We start from the raw sequence: 9,089 nt of genomic DNA, 5'->3' as shown, positions 1-9,089 counted from the left end.
AGCTATAGCATAAAGAGCAGCAGCAGCAGCAGTAGCTTTAAGGCAGCTCTTCTGTTCCATGTCTAGGACTCCTGCCTTTTGGGTTGAAGGTGTTATGTCCGGTTCTGGCTCGTATTCCATGGAGGACATACACACATACACACACACACACACACACACACACACACACACACACGGTAATGCAACACACAAGAGGTACTTTATTGAGCAAAATATAGCTTGGTGCTGAGCACCTAAAGTGCTTTCTCTAAGGCTGTGATTAGCAGGCTTTTTATACACTTTAAGGTAGGGGGAGTGGAGAGGAATTCCTGGGGTGGGGGGGAGAGTGAACAGGAACTCCTGGGGCTGGGGTCCTGAAACCCAGGTGCCAAAAGGGAAGACACGTGAATCTTAGCCTTCGATACCCATATGTTTCACGTATGGTCATGGTGACCCAGATTAGGTCAGTGAAAAGTGAGATGATATATCTTTGTGAAACCTGGGATAAGAGCCCAACCTGTGGCTGCTACATAATCTATTTCCTTAGTGGGTGTGGGCTCGAGAAGGAGAAAGGAGTCAGAGAAAATGGGTGATAAATCAAGAGACACAGAGAAGTGAATTGAAATGGGCAGCGGCGATGGCCCCTGATACTATTTTCCTTAGAAAAATAATGAAAGGAAAATCTGAGACATAAGAGACCAAGCGGAAGTAAGAGTTCCAACATAGAAAGCATGTGGCCAAGAGTGCAGCTAGGACAGATAAATAGAGACAGCAGGGAGAACTCCTAGGTTGCAGGAAACAAGAGAAAAAGCAGTGCGCCTCACCCCAGCCTTTATTGTGGATTGAGAGGTGATCAATGAATACGTGACATAGCATGTAGTTCTTACCTTTGGTTGGATAGACAATGACAAGGTCGGAGTAGGTGGGGATTCTCCTGACATGAGCTTTTCAGAGGAATGAGGTTTGACAAGGTGAGGGCTAGACCTTTGTGGCTGAGGCCCAGGAATTCTCTTGCCTTTAGAACTGCTGATACATTGATCATGAATGGATCTGATCAAGTACTTAATACATCAACCATACCCCCATGCCTGGTAGGTTGCATATCCCCCCCCCCCTTTTTTTTTTACAGAAATAAAATAAGAGGGTAACCTTTTACAACAAAATTTTAAACTTAGTCAACAAACAGGAATACTAGTGAGCGTAGTCAGATAAAGAATCAAAAATGAATTCACAATCAAATATCAAAATGAAACGTCACTTAGCCATAATGCTGTAAAAATGATAAGTATGATCTTCATTTCCATTTAGCAAAGTCAAGCGTAACAATTTTCATCATCAAAGATCGCAAGTAATAATATAAAATAATAAGAAAATGATCTTCACTCCTTAGTGATCCTGAATTAATGTGACAGTAATCATAGGACAGCTGCATGGACATATCATATTACCCACGTATAGCCAGGATTACAAGAAGTTGCCAGATCTTCAATAGTTAAAGAAAAAGTCTTTATCTCGAGATGAGAGGGAATCCTTGTCTTTCCCTGGTTCTGATTGTGCATAGTCTTCGGGATATATAATCCAAGATGCCTGCCACATAGACATATGGTTGCAGGGTTGGTGCCAGGGTGACCTGTGAATGAGGGTGTCTGTAACCTGGTAGTGGTGGTCACAAAAAGGGATTTTTCCTTTGTGGGTTGGGACTGGAGAAGAAGGAGCAAGGAGTCTGAGAATATGGGTGAAGAATGACAGACAGAGACAAGTCAAAGGAATAGATAGGGCAGGCGGGATCCCCTATGGCATTTTCCTTGGTCAAAGAATTAAAGGAAAATATGAGAAGCTTGCAGACAGGTGGAAGTACGGATTCCGAGATAGAAAGCACGTGGGCAAGAGAAGCCTTAGTAAAGAGACACTAGTGAAGCTTTAAGATCCCTGGAACAAGAGAGGGAATCACGCCTTTACCCCAGGCATTCTTGGGGATAGCCAGGATCAATGACCAGGTAAGAAAGCATAGATAATTCAGATTTGATGGGAAGGTAATGATGACACCTTTTGGGTGTGTTGACCTCAACAGGCCCTTTTACCAAGGAATTCGAGTCTGCACCAAATGTTAATGAGTTTGCATGGCTAGGTCAAGAGTCCACCCACAAATGTCAGAGTTCAAACCTTGTGTCTGAAGACACAATATCCATATATCAGTTATATTTCTTAGATGTGAATATGCTTGGAATGCTACATATCCCCCTTTTTGTGTTAAAAAAATAAGATGAAGGGCGAGTGATATAAAAATATAAAAAAAATTCTGACTCAAAAATATGAAAATCATGTAGCATCATCAAATGATACTTCAAGTGATTCAAAATAGACATCCAAAACATATTGCAAGAACTTTGGATGTAAAAAGTAAGTGTCATTGTCAACAACAATGAAGATTTTACTCTCAACTTATTAATAATTTGATAATGATGAAAATGATCTTCATACTTAGTAATCAAAGATAAACGTCTCATAATAGGTTAAAAATAATGATAAAAAGTAATAAGAAAATAATCTTACTTCAAAATGTATGAAAAGAAAAACAACATAGGATAATCAAAATATTCAGAGAAAATAAAGTAAAAGAGCATCAAATCCAAATTGCTCAATTGAAATGAGAATGGTATAAAGATATTCTTAAAATGCTTTCTCTCTTTCTCCCCCGCCCCTTTGTTTTTGAATAGCATACCAAATAGATTAGCATCTTTTACATTTTTCAAACATTAATGCAAACATCAATTCAAGTGTCAATATTCCCATAAACATTACATTTTGATTTGTTTTTGAAATAACAAGAATGATGCTAATGAAGTGACACGGCAACTTTTGCCTGCATATTTCTTATATAAGCCTTATGGGTATGTACAAAAATAAAATTCCCGATTCATATATCAGGATCAGAGCATTAGTAGTACTTACAATGTACTTCTAGTATTTCAAAGAAAATATAAGGGAAAAATAATCTGAAAAAATGATCATGGAAAATGACCATGAATTGAATGCAAAATTTTAAACTAATGGCTCACCTTTCATGTGGCATAGCTGTAGCTGAGCCAATGTGTCATGTCAGAATTTACATTCAAAAATGATTTCTATTTCCCTAATCTATGTTGACCAAGATTGACATTGTAAAACTTTTACACAACTATAAATGCAACAATTAGTGCAAATTCTTAACAAGTACCAATATTCCCATAAACATTACATTCTGATTTGTTGTTGAAATAACAAGAATGAAGATAATGAAGTGACACGGCAAATTCTCGCTGCATATTTCTTATATCAGCCTTCTTTAAGTCTCTACTTCTGTATAAAAGAAGAATTGAATATAACCAAGAATATAACATTGGCAATGTTTGAAAAATTGGGTCTTCCGTTGGCTGGCATTATGTGTTCTGTGGGTGATCAGATGTTTCCACTATCTGTCAACATACAGACAAGACCTCGACCCAACGTTATCATCCCCTTGGGTCCCTCACAGTCTTAATTTCTTGGTAATATTCAACCCAATTCAGATATATCCTACAATGTAATCTTTAGCATGACATTCAAACTGTTATTGCATAGTTGTAACTTATGTTCGTTTTAGAGTGTAGAAGAGATAGATGGTTAGTGATACCATTTCCAACCTTCTTTCTTATGAAAGTTGAAATGCCACAGCTGAACAAAATTGACTGTTAGATAAGTCTGATACGAAGAAAGACATGCTGTTGTTTGCCAATATAATGTACCCTTGACGACAATAATCATATATCCATTTTGGATGATAGTAACAATTTGTAGTGCAATTGGACAGTATTTATTTTACTGTCATAACCTTCCCAATTGTACCATTTGATATTTGATCATATTGGGTAACGTGGAACAATTCCACAAAAGTAATTTTAAGTTACCTGTTATGCCAATACCATTTGAAATTTCCAGGTATGTGATAACGTTTGATCTTATAACAAATACCCAGATATCTGTAGCACAGACTATCTGTCAGGGACTTAACGAAATACTTCTGTAGGTAAATTGTTTTTTATACAATGACATGTGCGTGGATAGTGTGTTAGATATGCCTATAGGGCAGTGATGGTCTTTCCAGCTCATTTGCTGTTTTTCCAGGTGTCCTGTGCCAGACACCTCTGCAGTCTGTCCTTTTTCTGGTCAGATTTTCTTGCCATCGGATCATCCTCCGATGATCCGGGTCATCCTCCATTGACTTCTTGTATCTGAGGAAATAAACAGAAAATCTCGACCCCAAATGAAAGCCTCATTGGCTCTTATAAAGTTAGAAAATAACTGAACATACATACCTTCAGTTTTTGAACCTTGGGGCTTATCAATTCCTTTGAGCTCTTTTTGCCATAGCTTGCAAATAAGCCATGAGCTATCCAATTCAGCCCATGTATTGCTATTAAAAGCACTGCTATCCCAAGATGTTTGGAATAGACAACTGTGCACAATTATTTATAAGTTCTGTAATCACTTTGCTCACTTCTTCATTTGAGCTTAATGCCATAAACCAGGAGAGTAACTATCTCCCATCCCCTTTCAGTGTTTAACTTTTGCTCTCAGGAGCATGCATCCTTTGTTCCAAAACATGTAGTGGATATTTTTTCAGAGGTGAACATAATCCACAACATTTTGCACTGGCTTTGAAACGTTTTACTCTTGACTTTGCAAGACCGCATACATAGATGCTTAATCTTTGCTTTTCCACACAACATAATCATAAAAACATCATACCTTAAATCACGTATGATTTTACCAACTTGTGCTGTGATCTTAAGCATTTGTCTATTTGCACACAATTTTTTGCTCTATGCAAAAATTTATCTTGTGTAATCATTAACATTATAGCACTGTCTGAGGTTGTAAAAGTATGCGCAGCTTTATCAGGCAGTTGCATAGGTGTTATAGTTAACCTATAATAGTTAAATACATAACCAAAAAGATTTCAATACTGTGACTAGAGTTATTAGTTTCATTCATAAACTGTTATAAAATTTCACTGTAAAAATAGGTCACATTGAGCAGGTAGCATTTGAATTTGCATTATTATCATAGGTTTTAAATTAATATTATGATCAGCTTCAATATCTGTTGTTTGAGTGAGTGGCAGTATTGCCCATTTTAAATCACCAATAAATCATGTTACTGGCTATCAAATTGCTCCATAACCTTGATAATTAACTCCTGGTTGGTTAACAGATTGACTCCTTCCAACCATGTGTCCACTCTGCTGAGAGTGTCTGATTTTTATAATTGAAGCTATACTAATTATCAATAATTTGCTTTCTGGATGAAGTCACATTAATATGCCTCATAAAAAGTTTCTGAACTGCATCCAGGTGGTTGAAATAATCTCAGCCAATTTTTTTATTTTTGCTGCTCTTGTGTCCTGCTTAAGAAATTTTTTATAATTCGCACATATTTAAAATTTGAATGTATTAGAAACTTCTTTAAAGCATATTCCAGGTTATGCCAGGCATTTCTTAGTATTAAATTGCCTAATTGGGAGGGAGTTGTCTGTCAAGAGGAGCAGCAGCAGCAGCTGAATAGCTCCTCTGGTGACCTACCACAGTCTCCCCTTTGGGGACTGCTTTGGCGATTGCGGGCCATGTGATTTGCGGGTTTTTTCTTTGTTTTTGGCGAAGCTTCTTTAGACAGGTCTCCCCCTTTGGAAGGCGAAGGGGAACACTGGGACTCCTTTGGGCATTGTAGGTCAATACCAAATAGGTTTTTGTTTTTTGTTTTGCCTCCACTGAACCTGGGCTTTTTGTAAGGGATAGATGTGAGGCAAGGCCAGTCCCGGGTCGGAGGTGTGGGGGGGCTGAGCCATTTTCCGTGGCTGCTGGTGGTGTATCCCTTAATGTGCGTTTGGAGCCCGAACCCCAATTGCAGAGTGTGGCAAAAGCAAGGAGTCCAGCTGAAGGGTGGGGGGTGGGGTGGAGGAAGGAGGTGTGTGGAAGAGCTACGCATGCGCAGAGTAAAAGGCAGGCCAGGAGGCTTGGAGCGCAGGCGCGCAGGGGCAGGCAGGTGGCACGTGGTGGAGGGGGAGGGGAGCGGAAAGTTCCCGCCTTTTCTGTCAGAGCCTCCCTGTGTCGCTGTGCCTAGCATTAAGGTCGGCCATGGCAAAGGACGGGAAGTTGCGTGTGGAAGGTGTGAGGTAGGGGAGCAGCATTGGTCACATGCGGCACCCCAGCTGAGGGGAGGAGGCTTTGGGAGTGGCTGCCGCTGCTGCGGACCCGCCCCCTGTGTCTTCCTCTGGGTTCTTCATTAGTCCCGCCTGCTGCATGTACTGGTCAGCTCCCTAGTCAGGCCTGCCCCTCCTGCCCCTGAAAGCTGCCCCCTCCCTCTCAATTGCCCGCCTCCCACACTGCCCCTCCTCTCTGTGGGGACACCCACCAGAAAGTCCCCTCCTTCAGTATCCCCTCTCCCAGGTCCCCAACTTCCTCAGGTGCTCAGCTCCCCCTCCCCCCACCTCCCTTCGCCTCTTGGTCTCCCTCTTTAGGCCACATATTGGTATGGCATCCGAGGAGGGTTTTTTTTTTTTTTTTTTAATGGGTTTGGAATAAGCTTTTACAGCTATGTGCAAGTCTCCTCTTTGACCCCAAGCCTCGTACACATGCTTATGTCATAGGCCTACATATGAGTGGACCTTGGCCATGAGTGGCCCACTTTGCCTTGGAGCAGTCACACACCTGCCTCCCACCCTGTCCTCTCAGTATTCTCCTTCCATAGCTGATGCAGAAATGATTAAGGAAGTTCTTTCTGCTCTCCAGCTGCCTGAAGCCCTCACTCTAGTTCATTGCTCTGCCCATTGAGGTGGCACTGACCCTGTCTCCAGGGGAAATGACTGAGCAGATGGTGCTGCCAAGCTAGCAGCCATAGGAGGGCCTGAATTACTTTGAACATGAACAACCACTGATGACTTAAATTGATCAGTTTCCTATATAGGCTGGCATCAGTGCCTGCCTATATAGAGAGATGGCTGGAACCTGTAGGGTAGCCTGGTCACTCTTGGGTTTGTGTACCTTGTGTTTTTGGCTCTCCCTCAGAATGTGATGCCACAGAGCCGTCAGCTATAGCATAAAGAGCAGCAGCAGCAGCAGTAGCTTTAAGGCAGCTCTTCTGTTCCATGTCTAGGACTCCTGCCTTTTGGGTTGAAGGTGTTATGTCCGGTTCTGGCTCGTATTCCATGGAGGACACACATACACACATACACACACACACACACACACACACACACACACACACACACGGTAATGCAACACACAAGAGGTACTTTATTGAGCAAAATATAGCTTGGTGCTGAGCACCTAAAGTGCTTTCTCTAAGGCTGTGATTAGCAGGCTTTTTATACACTTTAAGGTAGGGGGAGTGGAGAGGAATTCCTGGGGTGGGGGGGAGAGTGAACAGGAACTCCTGGGGCTGGGGTCCTGAAACCCAGGTGCCAAAAGGGAAGACACGTGAATCTTAGCCTTCGATACCCATATGTTTCACGTATGGTCATGGTGACCCAGATTAGGTCAGTGAAAAGTGAGATGATATATCTTTGTGAAACCTGGGATAAGAGCCCAACCTGTGGCTGCTACATAATCTATTTCCTTAGTGGGTGTGGGCTCGAGAAGGAGAAAGGAGTCAGAGAAAATGGGTGATAAATCAAGAGACACAGAGAAGTGAATTGAAATGGGCAGCGGCGATGGCCCCTGATACTATTTTCCTTAGAAAAATAATGAAAGGAAAATCTGAGACATAAGAGACCAAGCGGAAGTAAGAGTTCCAACATAGAAAGCATGTGGCCAAGAGTGCAGCTAGGACAGATAAATAGAGACAGCAGGGAGAACTCCTAGGTTGCAGGAAACAAGAGAAAAAGCAGTGCGCCTCACCCCAGCCTTTATTGTGGATTGAGAGGTGATCAATGAATACGTGACATAGCATGTAGTTCTTACCTTTGGTTGGATAGACAATGACAAGGTCGGAGTAGGTGGGGATTCTCCTGACATGAGCTTTTCAGAGGAATGAGGTTTGACAAGGCGAGGGCTAGACCTTTGTGGCTGAGGCCCAGGAATTCTCTTGCCTTTAGAACTGCTGATACATTGATCATGAATGGATCTGATCAAGTACTTAATACATCAACCATACCCCCATGCCTGGTAGGTTGCATATCCCCCCCCCCTTTTTTTTTTACAGAAATAAAATAAGAGGGTAACCTTTTACAACAAAATTTTAAACTTAGTCAACAAACAGGAATACTAGTGAGCGTAGTCAGATAAAGAATCAAAAATGAATTCACAATCAAATATCAAAATGAAACGTCACTTAGCCATAATGCTGTAAAAATGATAAGTATGATCTTCATTTCCATTTAGCAAAGTCAAGCGTAACAATTTTCATCATCAAAGATCGCAAGTAATAATATAAAATAATAAGAAAATGATCTTCACTCCTTAGTGATCCTGAATTAATGTGACAGTAATCATAGGACAGCTGCATGGACATATCATATTACCCACGTATAGCCAGGATTACAAGAAGTTGCCAGATCTTCAATAGTTAAAGAAAAAGTCTTTATCTCGAGATGAGAGGGAATCCTTGTCTTTCCCTGGTTCTGATTGTGCATAGTCTTCGGGATATATAATCCAAGATGCCTGCCACATAGACATATGGTTGCAGGGTTGGTGCCAGGGTGACCTGTGAATGAGGGTGTCTGTAACCTGGTAGTGGTGGTCACAAAAAGGGATTTTTCCTTTGTGGGTTGGGACTGGAGAAGAAGGAGCAAGGAGTCTGAGAATATGGGTGAAGAATGACAGACAGAGACAAGTCAAAGGAATAGATAGGGCAGGCGGGATCCCCTATGGCATTTTCCTTGGTCAAAGAATTAAAGGAAAATATGAGAAGCTTGCAGACAGGTGGAAGTACGGATTCCGAGATAGAAAGCACGTGGGCAAGAGAAGCCTTAGTAAAGAGACACTAGTGAAGCTTTAAGATCCCTGGAACAAGAGAGGGAATCACGCCTTTACCCCAGGCATTCTTGGGGATAGCCAGGATCAATGACCAGGTAAGAAAGCATAGATAATTCAGAT

Source organism: Monodelphis domestica, chromosome X (genome assembly GCF_027887165.1).
Source record: "Monodelphis domestica isolate mMonDom1 chromosome X, mMonDom1.pri, whole genome shotgun sequence".
NCBI lineage: Eukaryota > Metazoa > Chordata > Mammalia > Didelphimorphia > Didelphidae > Monodelphis > Monodelphis domestica.
Note: the sequence above shows the minus strand (reverse complement) of the source record.